This window comes from Ochotona curzoniae, unplaced genomic scaffold (genome assembly GCF_017591425.1).
Source record: "Ochotona curzoniae isolate NIBS_2020 unplaced genomic scaffold, NIBS_Ocur_1.0 contig_908, whole genome shotgun sequence".
Lineage (NCBI taxonomy): Eukaryota > Metazoa > Chordata > Mammalia > Lagomorpha > Ochotonidae > Ochotona > Ochotona curzoniae.
In genome coordinates, this window is record NW_024466607.1 from 14,684,546 (window position 1) to 14,708,074 (window position 23,529).

General features: G+C 45.4%; 1 protein-coding gene across 1 annotated transcript in view; it reads right to left on the reverse strand.

The window, feature by feature from the left end:
* Positions 1-19,187, reverse strand: part of MAP4 (microtubule associated protein 4) — a 104,143-nt gene extending 84,956 nt beyond the window's left edge. Inside the window, 1 exon segment of the mRNA XM_040994382.1 lies at positions 19,090-19,187. The gene's annotated coding sequence lies outside the window, so the exon portion shown is untranslated.
* Positions 19,188-23,529: the final 4,342 nt, after the last annotated feature.

A 23,529-nucleotide genomic window follows, 5' to 3' on the forward strand; every position in this document is an offset into this window, starting at 1 on the left:
GGTGTAGGGGCTCAAAGTCTTGAGTCATACATATTACACTACTTTTCCAGGCTATAAGCAGGGAGCTAGATGGGCAGTGGAGCAGCAGGACTCAAACCAGTGCCCATGAGATGCCAGCATAATAGGCAGAGATTTAGCCTACCAGACCACAGCGCCGAGCCTGGTAATATTCCTATGCAGAATATTTATGTAATTTTTAAAAGATTTATTTACTTTTATTGCAAAGTCAGAGATATGCAGAGAGGAGGAGAAACAGAGAGGAAGATTTTCCATCCCATGATCACTTCCCAAGTGAGCGCAGCGGCCGATGCTATGCCGATCCGAAGCCAGGATCCAGGAACTTCTTCCGGGTCTCCCACGTGGGTGCAGGGTCCCAAGGCTCTGGGCCAACCTCCACTGCTTTCCCAGGCCACAAGCAGGGAGCTGGATGGGAGGTGGAGCCGTCGAGATTAGAACTGGTGCCCATATGGGATCCTGACGCATGCAAGGTGAGGACTTTAGCTGCTAGGCCACTGCGCCATGCCCATTAGGTCTATGCTAAAACATATAGCTTGTGAGTATGCCTTTTCATTTACAGAAAAAAATGTTTAAAATAAATAAATAAATCCACATTAGGGCATTAGCTCAAATTCTGGCTACTCTTTCCGCTTTAGCTTCCTGCTAATGCACTGGAAAAGGTATAAAGCATGACAGCAAGAGTGTCACAGTGCAGACTATCCCATGTAGATCATTCCCATATGGAAGTCTAGACTCCTGGTTTTGCTCTGAGCCAGGTACAAACAGTATGAGCAATTTTTTGTCTTCTTTTTTTGTTTTTAGCATGAGCATCTTTAGAAGTAACCAGCAAAGACCAACTCATTTCTCACTGTATCTTTCTGTTCATATTTCTTTCTTTCAAATAAATCACTGTCAAAAATAAAAATTAAAACAATGCAACATTGAGTTATTTATTTAATCTGAGAGGCAGGCAAACAAAGCTCCATCTTCACTCCCCAAAACGTCCCAATGGGTGAGGCGGGGACTGAGGTAAGGAGCCGGGAACCAACCTCACTGGAGTTACAGCTAAGATCCCACATTGGTGGCAGGAATCCAATTACTTGGGCCACCACCATTGTCTGTCAGCATCTGCATTAGCAGGACACTGGAATCAGACTGGGTGTATAATTTGAGCACTCCAGATGAGACACTGCCGCCAAGTCACCTCATTTGGTGGAAAGGTACATAAAGCTCTTTCTTGGTCCATCATTTTTTTATTTGCCTTTCATTAAAATTCACAAAAAATACTGAGTATAATAAAGATTTATTTTTACTGGAAAATCAAATATACAAAGAGGAGAGACAGAGAAGATCTTCCATCTGATGATTTACTCCCCAAGTGGCCGCAATGGCCGGAACTGAGCCAATTCAGAGCCAGGAGCCTTGGAGCCTCTTCCAAGTCTCCCTTGTCGGTGCAGGGTCCCAAGGCTTTGGGCCGTCCTGCTTTCCCAGGCCACAAGCAGGGAGCTGGATGGGAAGCAGGGGAGCAGCCGGGACTCAAACCAGTTCCTATATGGGATGGTGGAACATGAAAAGCAAGGGTTTAACCACTAGGTCATTGCACCTGGCCCTCTAAATAACCTATAATTAGAGATGCTCTGATACAAATCCAAAAGACCTTTAATTAATTCATCCCCTCTCTTGATATGATGGCCTTAGCCCAGATTACAACCTCAAGTGTATCCTGAGCCCATTTTATCACTCTACTCTCTTTCGACACGTGGCTAGCTAGAGTGCACAGATACTGTGCCAAGTACCTTTGATCTTTTGCATGTCAGTGGCATTCTATCACAGAAAATTCACTCTTGCCCTGAACAGATCCACAAGGTTAGGCTCATTGTGTGGCCAGTCTATCTGCCTATCTGGCAGGCTTTTGTCTTAATACTGAGAACACTGCACACTACTTAGAAAGAAATGATCTCATCCCACTAACCCAACAGCCAACTTTATCAAAAAGCTTTTTGTTACAAGCTGTGATAACCCAGGAAACAAGATCTATATTTACTGTTATGGCAAGGAAAAGGAAAAGAAGAAATCAAGAAAAATAGCTAATACACCGGAATGATTTTTTTAAAATGCCATATTCTACAGACATTCCTCACAACCTTTTTTTTTTTTTGGTGTCTAGCTGCAAATGAAAAAAAACTTACAGATTTAAATCTAAATAAATCATTGTTGTGATAATTAAAAGGTAAACTTCATATTCTAGTCCAAATATTAACCCATGGGTCTGATTTGCATGAAAAAGGATTTCTCATCAGTATCACCTAAAGAAATACACAGCTCAGACTTACAGAGAAGTAATAATATTAAGAGGGCTTATATTACAGCCATTTCAATCACTTTATACACAGTGGTGCTTTAAAAAGCAACAGAAAGAACCTGGTACCACGGATCAGTGGCTGGATCCTTGTCTTGCAAATGCCAGGATCCCATATGGGTGGCCGGTTCATGTCAAGGCTGCTCCACTTCCCACCTAGCTCCCTGCTTAGAGCCTGGGAAAAAAGTAGAAGATGGCTAAAAGCCTTGGGCCCTGACCCACTGGGAGACCCAGGGGAGGCTCCTCGCTCCTGACTCCTGGCTCCAGATCAGCTCAGTTCTGGCCAGCCAGCCATTGTTGCAACTTGGGCAGTAAACCAGGGAATGGAGGGTCTTTATCTTTCTCCCTCTCTCCTCACTGTAAATATGCCTTTCCAATAAAAACAAATAACTTAAGGGAAAAAAAAGTAACAAAATAGAATCAAATTTTGCTACATGAAGCTTTGAAATCTGTGCACATTTTTTTCATAATATGCATCGTCCATGAACTCTGGAAAGAGCCTTCACATGTTAATTCACTAAACATCTCCTCCAAGAAGGACACCAAGGTCATCACTGTGGTACAGCTAGTAAAAAAAAAAAAAAAGCCACCTGTGATACCAGCATCCCATATGGGTACAGGTTCAAGTCCTGCTGCTCCATTTCTTATCTCTCTCTCCACTAAAGGCCTAGGAAAAGCAGCTGAAGATGGCCACATGTTTGGCCCTCTGCTACCCACATAGCACATCTAGAAAGAAGCTCCTGGTTTCAACATAGTTCAGCCCTGGCCATTATGGCCACCTGGGAAGTAAACTAGCAGATAAAGATTCATATTATATCTCCCTCAGATAAACAAATCATAAAAAAGATGCTTAAAGGTTAAATAGCATCCCAAAAGTTTATCTAGTTAATAAACTGGTGGATTCTAATTCTGCTTTTAATTCTTAAATGACTGCTTCTCACAAAATTTTTATAGCCAAGTTCTAGGCAAGAAAAGATTAAGTAAACTCAAAGTCAAAGGCTATAAAGTCCCCCATGACCTCCACCCACACTACCCAATCCCACCTATACTGGGATCAACCCTCTCAGCAACATCATTAATGGCCTCACTCCCAAAAGCAGTTTTTCAATGTCTACTGAGAAAGTAAAAGAGCTGCATACCAGCATTCCTAACTCTAATTTTACTTAATTGATTTCTAAAACAGAGAGCCAGCCAGAGAAAGCAAACTTCTATTCATCAGCGTTTACTCCCCCGAAATGTCCACAATGGCTTGAGTTAGGCAAGAGCCCCAAAATCAGGAGCCAGGTAGGCAATGTAAGTCTCCCACAGAGATGGCAGGAACCCAGCGCTGCACTAGAGAAGCTGGAGTCAGGAGGTGGGTATTGAATACGGGTATACTAGTATGCAACGCAGGCATTCTAACTGGTGTTGTAATCACCAAGCCAAGTACCAGCAGGAATTGTACTATGAGTAAGAGCTGGGGACAGGAGGGACAAGTGCAGTACCCTAGCAGCTAAAGTCCTCATGTTAAACGCACTGGGATCCCAGATGGGCAACGATTCATGCTCCAGCAGCCCCACTTCCCATCCAGCTCCCTGCTTGTGGCCCAGGAAAGTATTCAAGGATGACCCAAAGCCTTGGGACCCTGGCTGGGAGACCTGGAAGAAGCTCCAGACTCCTGACTTCGGACTGGCTCAGTTTTGGCTATAGCAGTCATTTGGGGATTGAACCATCAGATGGAAGATCTTTATGTCTGTGTCTCTATCTGACTTTCTAATAAAAATAAGTAAATCTTTTTTTTTTAAGTCAGTTGCTTCACTTGCTCTTTGAAAAACAAAATTGAACATTAAAACCATTATACCAAGAAAAACAACCAAAGGGGTCACGTGTGATTATTATCCCATTTATATGAAACACAAGGGCCCAGAGTGGTAACCTAGTGGCTAAATCCTCCCCTTGCAACTGCCAAGATCCCATACAGGTGCCAATTTGTACCCCAGCTGTTCCATTTCCATTCCAGCTCCTTGCCTGTAGCCTGGAAAAGCGGTAGAGGTTGGCCCCAAAACCGTGGGACCCTGTATTCAACTGGAAAACCCGGAAGATACTCTAGGCTCCAGGCTCTTAGCTTTGGATTACTCAGCTCCAGCCACTACAGTCACATATGGAGTGAACCAGTGAATTGAAGTTCTTTCTGTCTCCCCATCTCTCTGTAAATCTGCCTTTCCAATATAAAAGAAATATTTTTAGAAATAAACTAAAATATTAGATATAAAATATCAGTAAATCCATAGAAAGTAAGCAAATTAGTGGCTTTCTAAGTTTTGGAGTTGAGAGTATTAAGGGTTGATAGCGGAACAGTAGCACATGGTTTTGGAGATGGGGATGTGTCATAGGAGGTGAAGCCACCAACTACAGTGCCAGCACCCCATATAGGTGCTAGCTCATGTCCCAGCTGCTCCACTTAATTTATTTTTTTTATTTTTTATTATTATTAATTTCATTTTATGACACAGTTTCATAGGCTCTGGGATTCCCCCATATTGAATTCCTCCATATTGTTGCAGTAGTACAGTTCATATCCAGTCCTGATTGCTCCACTTTCAATCCAGTTCCCTGTTAATGTGCCTAGGAAAGCAGTGGAAAATGGCCTAAGTCCTTGGACCCCTGCACACATGCAGAAGAAGCTCCTGGTTTCAGAACTGCACAGCTCTGCCCTTTGCAGTCATTTTGGAAGTAAACCAGTGGATAAAACATCTCTTTCTCTCCCCTCCTCTCTCTGTACCTTGGAATACATTAGCAGGGAGCTAGATTGGGATGTTGGCACTGAAGGCACAAGCTTAGACTACAACACTACAGTGCCAGCCTGGCTCCACTTCTGATCTAGCTCATTGCTAATGTGGTTGAGAAATCAGCAGAATATGGCCCAAGTACTTGAGCCCTTGCGCCCACGATACCAGACCCAGAAGAAACCTCTGGCTGCAAGCTTCTCTCTGGCTACTGTGGCCATTTGGGAAGTGAACCAGCAGCAGATGGAGATCTTTCTTGTCTTCTTTTCTTTGTAAACTCTGCCTTTCCAATAAAAATTTATCAATCTTTAAAAAAAAAGGGGGGGGGGAAGAAAAAAAACAAACAAAAAAAAAATACATTGTAAGATGTGTAAGCATTCTTTAACTCAAGTAATTCCAGCTTCTTGATAATAAACTGGTATTTTTTCTTTAAAAAAAATCATTTATTTTCACTGTATTTGAAATACAGGAACGGGGCCCGGCACGGTGGTGCAAGTGGTTAAAGGTCCTCGCCTTGCACGCCCGGGATCCCATATGGGCGCCGGTTCTAATCCCGGCAGCCCCGCTTCCCTTCCAGCTCCCTGCCTGTGGCCCGGGAAAGCAGTCGAGGACGGCCCAAAGCTTTGGGACCCTGCACCCGCGTGGGAGACCCGGAAGAGGCTCCTGGCTTCGGATCGGCATAGTATCGGCCCGTTGCGCTCACTTGGGGAGTGAATCATCGGACGGAAGATCTTCCTCTCTGTCTCTCCTCTCTGTATATCCGCCTTTCCAATGAAAAAATAATAAAAATAAATCTTTAAAAAAAAAATAAAAAATAAAAAAAAGAAATACAGGAACGGAGAGGTACGGGGGGGATGGGGAGAGAAAGAGAGAGACAGAGAATGAACGGAGATCTTTCAGCCACTGACCACTCCCCACATACCCAAGACATCTGGGCTGGGCCAGGGTGAAGCCAGGAGCCAAGAACTGCAAGTCTCCCACCTGAACTAGCAGGGATCCAAATAGTTGAGGCATCACTGTGGCCTCCCATGGTGTGCATGAGCAGGAAGCTGCAATTGGAAACAGCTGCAATTGGAATTTTGTTAGTTGTTTATTTTCTTAATTTCTCAACGCTGGCTTTCACTATATTTGCTTTCACAATAAATTTCAATTGGGATGGCAGCTTCTCAAACTTCTCAAAAGGGAAATGCTTGGTGAAGCCTAATCACCACTGCACAAGTACTCACAATCTAAAACATGCTGGTTCAACAACATGTCCATGTTTTCTCTCTTAAAAAGAGAAAGTACGGAAGATGAAAGAATAAAAGCAAATGAAAAGGACAAGAACAAAGAAAAAACAGACAATAATAACTCTGAAACTAAGATAGGTTGTAGAGCTGCTGCTGCCTGTAACCAGATGACGATGAACACTGATAATCTCCCATTACACCAACACAGGAAAGCCAGATAATGCAGCCAGCCAGCGCCTTCTTCTATTACAATCTCATGTACTTGTCTGGAGGCTGAACCTCCAAACTACATCTAGTAAAAGCATCACCAAGTGCTTGGCAATACCTAGCCTTTAAGAACAATAGAAAAAGAGCCTGGAAGGACTTAGCAGGCAAAGTTGCAACACACACTTTAACATTAAACAGATCTGGAATTTGACCCTAATTCTTTTACTGTCTGTGTAACCTCAGTCCTCACCTTCTATGCCTCCCATCATCCTTAGCATTTGTCTCTTTTCTTTTCTCTCTTTTTTTTTTTTTTAAGAATTAGTTATTTGAAAGGCAAATATAAAGAGGAGCGAGAGAGAGGAAGATCTTCCGTCCACTGATCCACTCCCCAAGTGGCCGCAAAAACTAGACCTGAGCTGATCCAAAGCCAGGAGCCAAGAGCTTCTTTTGGGTCCCATTGCTTTGCGCTGTCCTCCAGTTTTCCCGGGACAAACACAGGGAGCTAGAAAGGAAAAAGGGGCTAACAGGACACAAACCGGCACCTATATAGAATCCCAGAACATGTAAGGTGAGGACTTCAGCCACTAGGCTACTGTGTTGTGCCCCATCCCCAATTAAAACAGACAAGAAAAATATTTACATAGAAAGAGTATTCAGGGGCCTAGTGCAGTGGCATTGGGGCTAAAGTCCTTGCCTTGACTGTGCCCAGGATCCCATATGGGTATCAGGTCATGTGCCAGCAGCCCCACTTCCCATCCAGCTCCCTGCTTATGGCCTGCAAAAGCAGTCAAGAATGGCTCAAAGCCTTGGGAACCTGCACCCATGTGGGAGACCCAGAAGAGGCTCCCGGCTCTTGGCTTCAGATCAACACAGCACTGGCCAGTGCGGCCCCTTGGGGAGTGAGTCATCAGATGAAAGACTTTCCTCTCTGTCTCTCCTCGTTTCTGTATATATCTGACTTTGCAATAAAAATGAATAAATCTTAAAAATACAGTATGCAAAGAACTGAATCAGTTTGCAAAACATCCAATACAAGTCACTCAAAGTTAAATCACAAAATACCCAACTGAATTTTATAAGCACATACATATGAAAAAAAAAACCTGAAAACTTGCTCCCACAAAAACCAATTCTAGTTTCTCATCTTCAAAACCACAGCAGTTTAGAAGCAAAAAAAAAAGTAAAAAAACAAATTTCCCAAAAAGTACAGAGGCAGAAGGCATAAAAAAATCAATGAAAACCACAGGCAAAACCTACATAGAAGGCTCAAAGAAATATCGGGCCTGCGACAGCATAGCAGCTAAAGTCCTCACCTTGAATGTTCTGGAATCCCATATGGGCGCCAGTTCTAATTCCAGCAGCTCCACTTCCCATCCAGCTCCCTGCCTGTGGCTTGGGAAAGCAGTTGAGGATGGCCCTAAACCTTGGGACCTTATATCCACGTGGGAGACCCAGAAGAGCTCCTGGCTCCTGGCTTCAGATCGGCATAGCATCGGCCGTTGCGCTCACTTGGGGAGTGAATCATCGGACAGAAGATCTTCCTCTCTGTCTCTCTTCTCTATATATCCACCTTTCCAATACAAATAAAAATAAATCTTTTTTAAAAAATCTAAATTTTCCAACATGTCTCGACATCTGGAAGCATACTGCACAATAATTAGGGAAAAAACTGTAGTATGGAAAAGATTCAAATCACTTATGTGCTGCAAATTTCAGCAGAAAACTAATGCCAAGGCTCACTGAGAAAAACTATGATCATCTCCTACTTCCTCTAAGAACAAACAAGAAAGCCATTGTTACACTCTCTTCTGAAAAGTATAACTCCTCTTACAGTACAATGGAAAGTATGAACCATCGAAATGGCATTTTGTAAAGCGGTATGAACAAAGTATTCTGATTTTATTTTAAGGTTCTTTTTTTAAATAAGGTTCTAAATACTAAACACAAAGTATGTGCTTTTTCTTTATTTGAAAGAGTTACAAAGACAGAGGGAGAAATGAAGATCTTCCATCTGTTGATTCCTTCCCATTCTCCTCCCTAAATGGCCAAAATGGCCAGGACTGAGTCAGACTAAAGCCAGGAGCTTCTTCCAGGTCTCCCATGCGGGTGCAGAGTCCCAAGGCTTTGGGTCACTCCACTGCCTTCCCAGCTACAAGCAGGGAGCTGGATAGGACATGGAGAAGCTGGGACACAAACAGGCATACATATGAGATCTCAACGCATGTAAGGCAAAGATTTATCCACTGAGCCATCACGTTGGGCCCTCAACAATTTTTTAGGCCAAAATTTATATTCTACTTGTTCATGTTTCAATAGAATTTGTGGCCCAGGTACAGCTGAATGAGATCTGTCTTAAATATTTTAAACATCTACAGCACGGTGGAGTAGCCTAGTGGTTAAAGTCCGCCCTTACATTCGCCAGGATCCCATATGGGTGCTGATTCTAATCCCAGCTACTCTATTTCCCTTTCAACTCCCTGCCTGTAGCCTGGGAAAACAGTCAAGGACAGCCCAAAGCCTTGGGACCCTGCACCTACATAGGAGACCTGAAAGAGTCTTAGGGCTATTGTCTTTGAATCAGCTCAGCTCCGGCTATTGCAGGTCACCTGGGGAGTGAATCTGTGAACAGAAGATCTTTATGGTCTGTCTCTCCTCCTCTTCGTATATCTGACTTTGTAATAAAATAAATAAACATTAAAAATATATTTTTAAGCATCTTTTAAGCTAACCATGAGAGTTGGTGATGCATCTATTTCCACTGAACACAGTACCCTTTATATCAAGATAATATGAAAGTCACTTCTGACAAAGAACCAAATAATTTATTAAAGAAAAAAAAATAAATAAAAGATCTTATGCTGTCATTTTGTTACAATCAATAAAACCATTATCTTTTTTGGCTTAAGTTTCACCTCATGGACATTTGATCTGAAAATCTAGGTGCAGTATTACTTTAAATAGTCCTCATCATTAAATAATGAAAGTGAAAGAGTTAGCAGCCAATAAACAGACTTCACAACTGAACAATGAAAGTAAAAGAGTAAGGCCAATACCACACGAACTGATGATAAAAATCAAACCAAGGCATCAGCATGATACAAATGAACACAAGTTTCAGTTGCTTCAGAATTCAACTCTTGAACCTCTCTCCCTACAGCTTTAAAATCCAAATTACATAGCTTTTTAAGTATGAGGTTAGGAGTTTGAACTCTGCAACAATGAACAGTTCTGTCCCCAAAGGTAAATGCATCAAATTTCAGTAACTACAAACTCAGCAACTCACTTATTACTCACATGGTCTCTCAGCACCATGATAACAAAAATGCAACTGATTACATTGACTTTTCAGGCTGTTTTATCACTCACTCCAGTGAACTGCACAAGGCCACAAACACTACAGAATAAAATCCTAGAGAATGCATGCAACAATGGAAAACCAGAGCACCAGATCATAAGAAAAACCACTGCTCCAAATGTTAAATATAAAACTCCTAGTAGAAAAACATCTGGCTGAACTTGGGTTTGGCAATGGCTTCTTAGATAAAACACCAAAATTATGAACAGCAAAACTTTGGATCCCACCCTAAACATTTAGAAAGAAAAATCTACATTACAATAAGATCACAAGATTGGTTTGCACACTGAAATCTGAGAAACACTGATCAACAGCTTCACTTCAAGTCACAGAGCAAGAACATGAATCCAGAAGCAAGCTCCCCGTCACCACCCCCAGCCTGGTAAGAAGACACCCTACCACACCTCTTCACAGCTCAAGCAACACCACATTTTTCACTACACCCAGGGACTTCTCCCATTAACAGAGTACTTTTCATTTTTTTAAACTTTTTTTTTTGACAGGAAGAATTACAAAAAGAAACCTTTCATTCAGTGGTCCACTCCCAAAATGACCAGAACGACCAGACCTTGGTTTAGGACACATCCTAAAGCAACAGCTTCTTTGGGGTCTTCCACAAGAGCATGGGGTCCAGAGCTTGGCCCATCTTCAGATGCTTTCCCAGGAACACCAGCAGGGAACTGGATCAACAGTGAAGAGCCAAAACTCCATTCTGTACTATGCCACAGCACCTGGCCCAACACATTTTAAATCTAATCCCTCTTATCAAATCTTTGTTATGACTGCAAATGGTTGTCTGCATCAATTTCATCTCTAAATGAAACATCTCTAACTGCATCAAATCATTCAATTTATTCCTGGCATCTGTCAGACTTTTTCTTAACAGACTCTACATCACCCATGTCTCTGAAAAGCTGTCTACTAAAAAACTGAATACAAGGGGAGCAACATAGTAGAACAGCTAGCTATTTTTTTTTTGTAAAGATTTTTTATTACAAAGTCAGATATACAGAAAGGAGGAGAGACAAAGAAGAAGATTTTCCGTCCATGATTCACTCCCCAAGTGAATGCAATGGCCGGTGCTATGCCGATCTGAAGCCAGGAGCCAGGAACATCCTCCAGGTCTCCCACATGGGTGCAGGGTCCCAAGGCTTAGGGCAGTCCTCAAACTGGAGCTACTGGGATTAGAACTGGCGCCCATATGGGATCCTGGCGCGTTCAATGTGAGGACTTCAGCCGCTAGGCCATGGCACCAGGCCCATAATTCTCCATCCTGGGATGCCAGCATCCCAGATGCACGCCAGCATGCTCCACTTCCCATCCAACCCCATGCTTGTGGTCTGGGAAAGCAGTAAGGCAAGCCCAAAGCCTTGCAACCATGCAGACAGTTAGAAAACCCAAAAGACGCTCCTGCTCCTGACCTCAGATCAGGTCAGATACAGCCACAGCAGCCACTTGGGGAGTGAACCAGCAGATAAAAGATCTTTCTCTGGGCCTGGCGCCATGGCCTAGCAGCTAAAGTCCTCGCCTTGAATGCGCCAGGATCCCATATGGGCACCAGTTCTAACCCCATCCAACTCCCTGCTTGTGGCCTGGGAAAGCAGTTGAGGACGGCCCAAAACCTTGAGACCCTGCACTCACGTGGGATACCAAGAGGAGGTTCCTGGATCCTGGCTTCTGATCCGCACAGCACCAGCGTTGCACTCACTTGGGGAGTGAATCATCGCACGGAAGATCTTCCTCTCTGTCTCTCCTCCTCTCTGTATATCTGACTTTTGAATGAAAATAAAATAAAATCTTTAAAAAAAAAACGAAAGTTCTCTATCTATCCTGCTCTCTATAAATCTGCCTTTCCAAATAAAATAAATAAATCTAGCCATGAAAAGGTAAACAATAAAGAGAACAGGTCAGATCCTGTCCTTCAACCACAAATGCTTTTTCACCCATCTTCCTGTAATTAAGAGATTAAGAGAGAAAAGAAAATGAGTAAGTGTGAATTTAACCACAAAAAAAAAAAAAACATGGAATTTAACCACCAAGATAAAAAAAAATTAATCAATATAAACAACTGTGTTATCTAAGTATTTCTAGATTCATGAAAAAAAATATTTTTTGAATGAAGCCAGAACACATTCCCCTTTAAAAAAAAATACAAAAAATCTATTTATAACATACGAGGTTTAGGGCCCTGGCATTCAGCAAACAAAGGATGAACAGGTCTTGGGCACAGCAGCTAAAATGCCCTCTGCTGGTGCATCCCTTAGGACACCAGTTCAAGTTTCAGTTGCTCTACTTCCCAATCCACCTCCTTGCTTATGGCCAGGAAAAGAGGACAGTCCAAATCCTTGGACCCCTGAACCCACGTGGGAGGCAAGGAAGAAGTTCCTGGCTCCCAGCTTTGAACCAGCCCAGCTTTGGCCAATGCAGTCATTTGGGTGGTGAACCAAAGTAAAGAAGATATATCTCTCTAACTTAGAATTTTTAAGAAAACTAAATAAAACTTTTAGAGCACGGCACGATAGTGTAGCGGCTAAAGTCCTCTCCTTGAATGCACTGGGATCCCATATGGGTATCAGTTCACGTCCCAGCAGCCCCCACTTTCCATCCAGCTCCCTGCTTGTGGCCTGGGAATGCAATCAAGGACGGTCCAAAGCCTTGGGATCCTGCACCCATGTGGGAGACAGGAGGAAGCTCCTGGTTCCTGGCTTAAGAATGACTCAGCTCCAGCCGTTGCAGCCATTTGGGGAGTGAACCATCGGACTGAAGATCTTCTCTGTCTCTCTTCCTCTCTGTATATCTGCCTTTCCAATAAATCTTTAAAAATAAATAAATAAATACAGCTCTTATTAAAAAAAAAAAACTCTGTGGGACACCCACATTCTGCATTTCAAAGTTCAGGCTTCTCTACTTCATATCCAGCTTCCTGTTAACACACACCCAGGAAGCCAGATGCCGGCTTCAGTATTTGGCTGTAATTCACATGGGAAGATCAGACTAGATTCCAGGTTATGCAACATGGTTGCTAATCTAATATCATCTAAAGATACTGGGACCAACAGGAGTCTGGGGCTGAAGCCACTGAGGTCCCATATGGGCACTGGCTGCTCCATCTCCCACCCAGCTCCCTGCTTGTGGCCTAGGAAAACAGTGGAGGATGGCCCAAAGCCTTGAGCCATCTCCACGTGAGAGACCCAGAAACAGATCCTGATTCCTGGCTTCGGATAAACTCAGCTCTGGCCATTGGCGGCCATTTAGTGAGTAAACCAGCAGATAGAAGAGCTTTCTTTTTCTTTCTCCTCTCTGAAAATCTGCCTTTCCAATAAAAATTGGTAAAATTAAAAAAAAAAAATTGTTGACAAGTCCAAAAAACAGATGCCAATGTTAAAATCTCCAGAGTTAGAACACTCTAAGAAAAAAAAAGATACTGTATCACAACCAAAAAAAAGGCATGGGTTCAACTTAACAAAACTTAATAAATAGAGAAGAGGCAGCAATCTTCTCAACCATCCCAAATACAAAGCATCCCTGGAACAAGACAACTACTGCTTCAGGCAAAATGCACTGATAAAGGCTAAAATGAGTGGGTTAATCTGCTTTAAAGATACATTTATTTTATTTGTAGAAAAAAAAGATCCCATCCATCGCCTCCCTGTCCAACTACAACTGCTCAGTCAGGGCCCAAACCACCAGCTGGGAATGCCACCCCTAATACAGGAGAGTGGCAGGACCCCCTGCAGGATCAGGAACCAGAAGAGACCACTGAACTTTGGTCCTCCGACATGAGACACAGGAATGTCAAGCAGCGTGTTAACCACTAGGTTAGATGTCTGCCAGAACAGAGGAAACAGCCTCAAAAATCTAGTGCCAAGTATCAGCTACTTTCTGTGGTGATCTTAACACAGACCCATAAACTACGTAATACTCTTCTCTTCACAGGCAGAGCTAATTCCCTTCCCTGGAAGATTCAGTTTCACTCTGTTAACTAATTTGTGGCCAACAAGTAAAGTAAAATACCAAATGTCATCTTACCAGACAGAAGCTTTTTTGTTCTTCAAATTTTGTTTATTTGAGAACTACAAAGGGTTTACTCCCCAAAACTAAGAGTCAGGAACTCAAATTCATCTGAACCACTGTCTGCTCCACCTAGAGCTCTGCAATAGCAGAAAGCTGGAGTCAGGAACTAGAGCTTGGTCTCAAGCCCTGGTAATTGGATATGGAGCCCCCTCACTGGGGCCCCTTCACTGTTAACCATTGGCCCATGAAAAACATCCTAACCAACTTATCAAAGCTAACATTAGCAATAAGTCGAGCAAGTAAGAAGTATCCCAGTTAAGAAATGACAAGCGGAGGCCAGTGGCGTGGTAGCCTAGCAGCTAAAGTCCTCGCCTTGAATGCGCCAGGATCCCATATGGGCGCTGGTTCTAATCCCGGCAGCTCTGCCTTCCATCCAACTTCCTGCTTGTGGCCTGGGAAAGCAGTCGAGGACGGCCCAAAGCTTTGGGATCCTGCACCCACGTGGGAGACTCGGAAGAAGTTCCTGGATCCTGGCTTCGGATCAGCATAGCATCGGCCGTTGCGCTCACTTGTGGAGTGAAGGAAGATCTTCCTCTCTGTCTGTCCTCCTCTCTGCATATCTGACTTTCCAGTAAATAAATAAATCTTAAAAAAAAAAAAATGACAAGCGTATATTACTGCCCATCACTCTGGTATTCTTCACCAAAATGCATAACCTCAGGTCAATCTGGAAAAAATCCAAAACTAGCAACCATATTCTATAGATACATTGACCACTATGTTCAAAGGTATCAAAGAATGACAGGCAAGAAGAAACAAAGAAATTCTAACACAACCGAAGGAGACTAAGGAAGCCTAACATTTAAATGTAATGGGATCCTGGGACTGGATCCGGTAGCAGAAAAAAGACATTAGTGGAAAATTTAGGGAAACAATAAAAAAAGTATAACTTACAATGCTGAAGTATTTTTCTTTGTTTTGTTTTGTTTTGAAGACTTATCTTTACTGGGGGCCCAATGCAGCTTAGCAGCTAAAATCCTTGCCTTAATGTGCCAGGATCCCAGATGGGTGACGGTTCTAACCTGGCAGCTCCACTTCCCATCTAGCTCTCTGCTTGTGGCCTGGGAAAGCAGTCAAGTCGGTCCAAAGTTTTGGGACCCTGCACCCGTGTAGGAGATCCAGAGGAAGTTCCTGGCTCCTGGCTTTGGATTGGTACAGCACCAGCCGTTGCGCTCACTTGGGGAATGAATCATCGGATGGAAGATCTTCCACTCTCTCTCTTCCTCTCTATATATATGACTTTGCAATAAAAATTTTAAAAATTAATCTTTAGAAGACTTATTTTTATGGGAAAGGAGGATTTATCGACAGAAGGAGACACACAGAGAAAGATCTTTCAGCCTCTGGCTCACTCCCCACATGGCTTCAACAGCAAGAGCTGAGATGATCCAAAGCCAGGAGCCAAATCCAGGTCACCCACGTGGGTGCAGGGTCCCAAAGCTCCAGGCTGTCCTCCACCACTTTCCTATGGGAAGTGCCGCAGCCAGGACACAAACCGGCACCCAAATGGGATACCAGAAGATGTCAGACAAGGACCCTAGCCACTAGGCTACCAGGGCCAGCCCACAATACTGAGTTCTTAAATTTGATAAGTGTATCATCATTATATTTAAAAATACCATGTGAAGCCAGATGAAGTATGTACTAATTCTACACTACCTTTACAATTTTTCTGCAAATCTGGCTTATTTTCCAAAGTTATAAGTAAATGAAAAGATACATAACTACACACAAAGTAGTAAGATAGGTGTTGTGCAAGATTGTTTTTCCTACTCAGAATTGCAAAAGGAAACTAGATTAAGCTTTCAAACCTAAAAGTTTAATGGCGGCCCAGCACAGTGGCCTAGAGGCTAGAGTCCTTGCCTTTGGCGCACCGGGATCCCATGTGGCCCCAGTTCTGGTCCCAGCAGCCCCACTTCTGGCCTGGGAGGGCAGACAGGGCGGCCCAAAGCCTTGAGACCCTGCATCCATGTGGGAGACCCAGAAGAGGCTTCTGGCTCCTGGCTTTGGATCAGCATAGCTCCGACCATTGCAGTCACTTGGGAGTGAATCAGCAGATGGAAGATCTTCCTCTCAGTCTCTCCTCCTCTCTGTATATCTGATTTCACAATAAAAATAAATAACTCTTAAAAATAAATAAATAACGGGCCAGGCGAGAATATGTAGAGGCTAAAGTCCTCGCCTTGAACACGCCAGGATCCCATATGGGCGCCGGTTCTAATTCCGGCAGCCCAGCTTCCATCCAGCTCCCTGCTTGTGGCCTGGGAAAGCAGCTGAGGATGGCCCAAAGCCTTGGGATCCTACACCTGCGTGGGAGACCCAGAAGAGCTCCTGGCTCTGGATTTGCTCAGCTCCAGGCATTGCAGCCGCTTGTGGAGTGAATCATTGGATGAAAGATCTTCCACTCTGTCTCTCCTCCTCTCTGTATATCTGCCTTTCCAATAAATAAAAATAAATAAATAAATCCACAGTAACCTTGTTCTAAATGAACCACTTAGAAAGGCAAACTGAAAGCAATATTTACTAAGTTTCCTTTTCAAATTGACTAAGAAAACCACCAAAATGTCTTCCACTGTGTCAAGATACTCTTCAGATTTTTTTTTAAGAAAACCAAAATTATCAGCAGCTTATGTTTAACGTTTAAAAAAAAAAGAGGAAAAGTGAGATCAAATATGTGAAATGGCACACCAAAAATTTACAGAATCAAATGATGGATCAATGAATTGAGAGACAAGAAACCAGATGTGAAGACAGAAGATACTGACATCAAGAAGAATCAATTCTGTGACAGAAACTAAGTTACCAAGATGAGAAAATGCAGGTACTTCCTTCACTGCCCTCAAACAATGATATTTAATCTAAATGTCTTTGTAATTTAACAATTTTAAGATGGATGCTGGGATAACCAAAGAATGAAGAAGTGACCAAAAAAAAAAAAGTGGACAGTGGGAAGGGAAGACATGTTAGTGGAGGCACTCCCCAGTCCTGTACACCACAAGAAAACAAGAGATTCACAGAGACTTGATAAGAACATCCCAAAGAACATCCAGTGCCCTTCATTCCAATTCTGCAATCAACTTCCTTTGTATTCCTGATTAGGTGGCCTGAAACAATGGCGGCGTCCCAGCCAGAGAATAATTAAACCCAATTGTACACAGGGAACCCAATACCTTGGGTCTCAGTCAGCTAGTGTTTGGCTTATCTGTCCCTGCTGAGTTCCCACTTTAGGCAGCTGTATTCTCAAACACCTGAATTCTGCCAAGGTGAGGTCAAAGAAACCTTGCTTTTTGTGATTTTTGCCACTTCACTATCCGTTGATTTATTGCTGTCATTTCCTCATCTGTCAACAAATAAAACTAATGCCTGGGAGATAGGACAGCATTGTTATTATCATTAAGCTAAATTTGAAAACAATGTAAGCAAGATAAGCATATGTGTATATATACATATATTTTTTTGAAAGGAAGTAGTATGGACCATCAAACTGCATCAACATAAAAGACAGGGTGCCTGAGGACAATCCCATACTAGAGTGTTGACAAAATCAAAGGTGAAAAAAAAAAGATGGCATCTCCAGCTTAGCAACTCTAATGTTGTCCACCAAACACCCGGCCTGTAATAGTTAGAGCGTGACAACTGTTCAGTCTAAATCCAAGTGCCAGCTTGGATTCAGGATTGATTTATAAAAATAGCCGCTGCTGCTCTTTGAATCTCTTTGCGCCCATGACTGGGCAGTGTTACCCTATAGGCCCAGAGCAGCTGTATTTCCCTCACCACACCCATTTATTTCTCTGCCTAACCAGCCAAGCTGCCGGCAGCGCATGGCGTCCCCCCCAACCCCCAACCATCTCCGCAGCATACTACCCTCCCTCCTCCTAGGCTGAGTGCGCAAATTGCAAGCACAAATATCCCCTGATGCAATGCCACAACCATCCCTGGGAACAAGCGGTGGCAGTTGCCAAAAGCTCAGCGCTGGGAAATGGGCGGGAGGGAGCGAGCTACGCTGCAGGGCTCTGCGGGCCGGCGGGAGGGAGACCCGAGAGGCCCTGGATACTGTAACTGGACCACAGGAGGGAACGCAGAAAAGGGGCTTTCCAGTAGAAAGCTGGGTAACGCTAACCTTTCCCCAGAAGCACATGGCTGCGGCCCGAGACTGGGTCCCCAAAGCTCCAAACTTCAAAGTCATCAAGGTCTCCTCCCCAAAGCAGTGAACGCCATCAAATTTACATATTCCTGAAGGTAAGCAGGGAACCCCCCCAACACTACCAACTACTCCCAAAAAATCCCCGCTATGGCAACTTCACTAAATCAGAGGAGTTTCAGACTACACACGGCAGAGGAACCTGCTCCATGTGCAACATCACAATCTGCTCTGGACAGTTTCCAATGGCCCCTCAAAGTCCCTGAGCTTTTCCTTCCACCTCAGCCTTAATAGACCACCACCCACCCACCCTGCTGCCGCCCGTCCCACCCTCGCAGCCAAACACACACACGCCCGGGTCACCAAAACGCACCAGGGCCCAAAGAAGCGCACAGACAGCAAGGTCCAGGCTCGGCCGACTCTCCAGACCACCCCTCAGCCCCACCCATAACCCCTACGGGCACCCAGGCTAAGGCTCACCTCAGTCCCACACCCCCTGACCTGCCCTCCCCCACAGCCTCAGAGAGCCACGCCAGGGTTCTGACACCCGTCCCGCCCTCCCCGAGCCCCACCCAGGGCCCAAGGCTGCAGCCGACCCTCGCTCGCTCCCGGGCTCAGCTCCATCCAGAGCCCGAGGCGCACGGCTCCGCCCCACGGCGCCGGACCTCCGAACACCGACCCCTTCCTCCCACCCGGCCCACGGCGCTCCCCAGATCGCGCCCGAAGGCTCCGAAAGTCACTCCAACAAAGGTACCCCCCAATACACACACAACACACGCCAGCCCGCCCCCTCCCGCGGCCACCCCCGCGTCCCACAGGCGGGCAGCCACCGCCCTTCTCCTCCTCGAGCGGGCCCTTGAGGGGATCCCGAGTGGCCGCGGGGCGAAGCTTGGGCAGCCCCCGCGCTGTGGGGAGGCCGCCCCTTCGAGAGGAAAGGGAGGCATGCCCGCGGCTGCACTTACCCGCCGCCGCCGAGCAGGAGCCGGAGCCCGAGGGAGCCTGGAGAGGGCCGGGAGGAGCCGGGAGAAGTCGGGAGGAGCCGGCAGGCAGCGAGCGAGTCCGAGGGGCGGGGCGCAGGGAGGCGGCCGCTTCCTCGTCGCCCTCTTGAGGGCCAGCGCGAGGGCGGGACGCCGCCACCGACTACCCAGCGGGCGCCGCCGCTCCAGCCAATCAGCGCAGCGAGAGGGCGGGCAGAAAGCCGCGATGAGCCAATGGGGGCCGGCCTCGCAGCCTCGACCTCTCCGTGAAAGCAGCGCGAGCGGCGGGCGGTTGGGGGCGAGGTGCGCATGGGAGCTTCGGGCCGCCCCCTCCCTCCCACGAACGCCCGAATTGACCGGGGGCTCGGGGCGACCACCTCTGCGGCTCTCTAATGACTGCCGCTTCCTTAGAGAACTTCGCTGCTTGGTGCCGGGAGGATGTGAGTTAGGGCGCCGGCGGCCTGAGTCTGGGTCTTCCTGGCCGGTCGGCATGTGGGCTCTGTGATGTCATCTGGGAGGGGCGCGAGGCCCGCCTTGGGGCAGACGGCTGATGACTGGACAGAGCAGGGAGAGAGAAGGGGGCGCCAGAGGACGCGACCGGGGGACCCCAACGGGCCTCCGCAGCTGCCAACCAGGAGTAGCTAGTGAGCTCTTGATACGTGGCCCATGCAGATTTTGAAAAGTGCTGTTCAGTGGAGAATACACACTGGATTTCTGAGACTTACTACAAAAAAAAAAAAGCCTCATTTTTGTTACTGATTACGTCCGGCTTCGCTAGCCTGGTGGCTAAAGCCCTCACCTTCCATGTGCTGGGATCCCATATGGGTGCTGTTTCGTGTCCCAGCTGTTCCACTTCCCTTCCAACTCCCTGCCTGTGGCCTGGGAAAGCAATCTAGCAGGGCGCAAAGCCTTGGGACCCTGCACCTGCCTGGGAGACCTGGAAGAAGAGCTGAGCTGCAGCTGTTGTGGCCACTTGTGGAGTGAACCAGGGGATATAGGATTTTTCTCTATCTCTTCTTTATAAATCTGACTTAAAATAAAAGTAAACAAAATATTTAAAATATATATATGTGTATCTGTATTTACATTTCCTGTTAAAGGTTTTCCTAACATTTATTTGTAGGGAAAAGGCAGAGACAAAGGGAGAGACAGGAAGAGATCTTGTATCTGCTTCGCCCAAGCACTTGGGCCATCTCCCAATTCTCCAGGCACATTCGCAGGGAGCCAGATGGGAAGCTGAGGAACAAATGGGGACTTGAAATGCAGGTTATGTGGAATGCTGGTATCACAAGGATCCAGTTAACACACTGGACCCCGTTTTACTTTTTTGTCTTAAACATTTATTTTTATTAGAAAGGCAGATTTACAGAGAGGAGGAGATACATAGAAAGATTTTCTGTCCACTAATTCACTCCCAAAGTGGCCTCTGCAGCCAGAGCTGAGCTGATCCGGAGCCAGCAGCCAAGAGCACAGAGCCTCTGCCAGGTCTCCCATGCGGATAGGATCTCAAGGCCATCCTCTATGTTTTCCCAGGCCAAAGGCAGGAAGCTAGATGGGATGTGGAGCAGCCGGGACATGAAATGGCGTCCATATGGGATCCCGGTTGTGCAAGGTGAGGATTTAGTCACTGAGCCGTTAGTCACTGGGTCCACTGGGAGCCCTCTTTAACTTTTTCAAATGGGGCCCGGCGCGGTGGCGCAAGTGGTTAAGTCCTCGCCTTGCACGCCCGGGATCCCATATGGGCGCCGGTTCTAATCCCGGCAGCCCCGCTTCCCTTCCAGCTCCCTGCTTGTGGCCTGGGAAAGCAGTCGAGGATGGCCCAAAGCTTTGGGAACCTGCACCCGTGTGGGAGACCCAGAAGAGGCTCCTGGCTTCGGATCGGCATAGTATCGTCCCGTTGCGCTCACTTGGGGAGTGAATCATCGGACGGAAGATCTTCCTCTCTGTATATCCGCCTTTCCAATGAAAAAATAATAAAAATAAATCTTAAAAAAAAAAAAAAAAAAACTTTTTCAAATGTAGCTGCTAGAGAATTTAAAATTGCTACTTCAACTGGATAGCACTGGTCCATGAATGTATTAGTGCCACCTAATATATACTATGTTCACTTTCTAGGCACTCTTGAAAGTACAGAAACATAGTTAATTTCATCATCATCAATCCTATATGATGGCTTATTCACATGTTACTAGTGAAAAAGAAACAGTTTAGTCATTTACTTAGTCTCAACAGGCCAGTATTTTCATGAATGGAGCTTTTGCTCTGTAACCAGGTGCTGGGGCCACACACTTTTCCTTGAGCACTGCGTTGGTTAATGCAAAGAACACATGATTGAATGTCCTGGGTTGGAGACCCAGCTCTGCTGCTTTCCACCTGTGCATCCTTGGGGAAGGTGAAGCTTCTGCTGCATGAGTTATAAAATTGAGATGATAGTGGCCAGCCTCTCTGTCTCTAATCAGATGACCTAGAGGCAGCTTCTAGTAGATGTTTACAGTGGACTCTGGACCCAGATTCCATTATGCAAATCCAGACACTTGCTATTTTTGCAAATTAGGTGAGCTTGCAGGAGCTATTGGATCCATCCATACCTCAGTTTCAGCCATAAAAGACAGGTAATAATGGCACCAACCTTGTTAGAGTTATTTTATGGATGTACTTGATAGTATGTAATAAAAGTGCTTAGTTTGGTATACAGTACTTAATAAGCACTTAGAGTTTCCTGTTAAAATCACAGTGACTATTAAAAAAAAGTGTTAAGAGCTTATACAAATACAAAGGAATCAAAAGAAGAGACAGGGCTTGGCGCAATGGCATAGTGGTTAAAGTCCTCACCTTGAACGCACCAGATCCCCTATGGGCCCTGGTTTTGTTTGTTTTATAGGATCTATTTTATTATTATTATTATTATTATTATTATTATTATTATTATTATTGCAAAGTTAGAGAGGAGAGACAGGAAGATCCTTTGTCTGATGCCTCGCTCCTCAAGTGACTTCAACAGCTGGAGCTGAGCCAATTCGAAGCCAGGAGCCCAAATCTTCTTCCAGGTCTCCCATGTCGGTGCAGGTTTCCAAGGCTTTGGGCCATCCTCTACTGCTTTCCCAGGCCACAGGCAGGAAGCTGGATGGGAAGCAGGGCAGCTGTAATTAGAACCAGTGACCATGTGAGATCCTGGTATATTCAAGTCTAGGACTTTAGCTGCTAGGCTACTGTACCAGGCCCTATTGCAACTTTTCATGGAGTAGACCAACAGATAGTCCTTCTCTCTCTCTCTTTCTCTTTTGATCTTCCAAGTAGATGAGAGAAAAAAAGAAATAAAATACAAACTCAGCTGCCTTTCCTCCTCCTGCCTGGAATGAGGACAATACCCAGAGGCAAAGCAGCCATTTTGAGACAATGAGGACCAAAACTTCAGATTGAGGGTGAAGAGCAGGATGATGGAAGACACCAGGTCCCTAATGGCCCTCAACAACTCCACACACCTCTGACCTCTGGGCCTCCTGTACAGTGAAAATGTCAACCTCTCTCAATTTCTTCATCAACCAGGAAACTCCTTGTCAATAAAATGGTTCTTGTCTCATTCATTTGTAGCTCGCTGCAACCCCAACCAGTTTATAGAGTTTAAAAAACCCAGAACTGCAGATTGAGAAACCCCACTGCTGTCCCGGGCCAAGCCATTCTCATCTCTGGTTCCTCATCTCTGTCGGGGGAAGCAGAGAGAGATGTTCTCTCCCATCGCTGGCATCCTGTAGTCTCATCATTGTTCATGCTGGGCTAGATATAACAGTGGCCCTTTGTGTCCTTAAAATATGACTAACTCTGGGGCCCAGCGCGGTAGCCTAGCAGCTAAAGTCCTCACCTTGCGTGTGCCAGGATTCCAAATGGGTGCTGGTTCTAATCCCTGCAGCCTGTCTTCCCATCCAGCTCCCTACTCTGGGAACTCACAAACTTCCTTAGTTCTGTGACTTCAGCACTAACTCCAAGGGCCAGTCTCCTTCAACCCACCATGTGCAAGAAAGTCAGGAAACACTTTTGGGTCATTTTGTGGATACAAAGGAACACACACACACACACACACAACTAGGTACTTGTTCTCCTTTTCTTGGGCTCATTTCATTGACCCGCCCCTGGAGGAAGCAAGGCAGGGAGGCGTGGCTTTGACTCCTTAAACAATGGAGCACTCTGCCCATCTCTACTCCTTACCACTGACTGAAAGATTGCTCCTCTTGTGGCCTAAAATGAAGAGTTGGTGAAACGCAGGGAGGGGAGACAGGTCTGGGGGGCAGATCTCAGAAGGGGCCTTCAAGCCCTGGTATTGCAAAGTTGATGCACAATTTGTGAAGTCCACCTCGTGCGGTGAGGTCACTTCCACGGCTGCTAAGAGCTTGCTCATTCATGTGTCATGCTATGTAAAGTCCTCACCTT